The sequence below is a fragment of the Cherax quadricarinatus genome, chromosome 71 (genome assembly GCF_038502225.1).
Source record: "Cherax quadricarinatus isolate ZL_2023a chromosome 71, ASM3850222v1, whole genome shotgun sequence".
NCBI lineage: Eukaryota > Metazoa > Arthropoda > Malacostraca > Decapoda > Parastacidae > Cherax > Cherax quadricarinatus.
The window spans coordinates 16042858-16044617 of NC_091362.1; the positions used below are offsets into that span (position 1 = coordinate 16042858).

The 1760-nt window shown below is 44.4% G+C and overlaps 1 protein-coding gene across 2 annotated transcripts in view; it reads left to right on the plus strand.

The window, feature by feature from the left end:
- The first annotated feature begins 1214 nt into the window (after positions 1-1214).
- Positions 1215-1760, plus strand: part of Dhc36C (Dynein heavy chain at 36C) — a 117115-nt gene continuing 116569 nt past the window's right edge. For both annotated transcript variants that reach the window (XM_070100062.1, XM_070100063.1), the window contains exon 1: positions 1215-1383. The gene's annotated coding sequence lies outside the window, so the exon portion shown is untranslated. The remainder of the gene's footprint in view (positions 1384-1760) is intronic.

The following is a 1760-nucleotide window of genomic DNA, read 5'->3' on the forward strand; positions in this document are numbered from 1 at the left end:
AAACGTCTACAAATAAAGATACCCAGATGTTGCACATGTACAGAAGGGGATCTACTACGAAATTAATGAAGCTTGAGGGCCCTTAATGCCGAAGGGGCCCCAGAAACCACTTTAGTCCACATTCCTTAAAAGTTCTGGGTCTAGTGTATGAAATTTTTTAAATAATAATAATAATAATAATAATAATGTTTAATTCAGTTTAGATTAATAGTCAAAATAAAAAATTAAAAGGCTATTATAGTATCATGTAGGCCTATTAGTTGCTGGTTGTGAAGGGGCCCCATAACAGTTCAAGTTTCAGGTCCCCAAAAATGTAGGTCCGCCACAGCACATGTGTTTAATTCTTCATCATTATGCCTGGTAACTTCTTGTTTTATCACTGATGATGAAGCTTGATGCTACGAAACGTCTGGATGATGAATGAGGTTGTTTTAATATTCAGCGAGGATGTTTACCACGGCTTTGACATTGCTGTGTTTTATCTGTCTGGGATGACTGCGAGGAGGATATGTTTCTAAAGTTATTGTTGTCATTTTTAGTGTTAAATTGGTATAGCTGTCACTGTTTAGTTACATTTAATAGTTTATGTATGTGGTTAACTTTCTTGCATAGTGCAAACTGAGGGTGAAACTGAGGGGAAGGCATAGATAGGGATTTTGAGGGGAAAAGTGAGAAAAAAGACTGAGAGCCACTGGAGTAGAGCTGAACAAAGGTATACACGGGGGTAAAATGTTGTTATAATTTAGATTTGCTCTTCACTTGCGTGTGTGTGTGTGTGTGTGTACTCACCTAGTTGAGGTTGCGGGGGTCGAGTCCGAGCTCCTGGTGTGTGTGTGTGTGTGTGTGTATTCATCAATTTGTTGTTGCAGGAGTCGATTCACAGCCCCTGGCTCGCTACTTCGTGTGTGTGTATGTAGAGCGTCTCTCACCATTAACAGACGGAGGATCGAGCCTTCTCCTGTCCTAGCGCTGCATCATGTACATCTTTTTAAGGCTTCACAACAGCAAATAAAATGAATCTGCAGTTGTGGTTTTCAAACGAACTAATGTATAGCGTTTCTGAATTCACGCAGGGAACGTACCAGCTACCCAATAATACACAATTTTTGCCCTTAAGCTTGGCGCTAAAGGGGCTACTGTTCCATCAAATTTATTTTGTCGTAACCTTTCCCAACTTAAATGTGACAATATGTTCTTGTCATGCGCCGGCAGATGGACGTGCGTGTGGCGCCCCACACCCCGGCCCTCAGGAGGTCGTCACGGGGAGACGACAGCACCGTCAGTAGCGGAAGCGACAGCAGGTCCCGCCGCTCCGCATCGCGAGGCGTGTCGCCCCCCGCAGCCTCCAGGGCACCGCCGCCCACCCTCACACTGCACCTCAGTGTAAGTCAGCGCTATCCTTGCCTATTAAGGCTGTTCCTTCGTGGCCTTCTTATGGCTGTTTTTGGCATTTTATGACTGTGCCTGACCCTCCTAACGCTGTTCTTAACCTTAAGGTTGTTCCTGAGACTCTTAAGAATGCTCAAGATCACGAGAGTATAGGGGAATAGGCTGGCGAGAGGAAAAGTTGTAAGAATGTTGCTGATTCTCTTAAGGTTGTTCTCTTTCCCTAGGCCACTGTGGTCAGAGTGGCCTGAGAAAGAATTATTGCAGAGCACCAGTATCAAGGCACCAACCATCAAGGGAGATGCCTAGATGTTGGTGATGGGCTCTTGATACAAGAAATTGGTCTTGTTCTCCATGAATCGAACTTGCTTGCT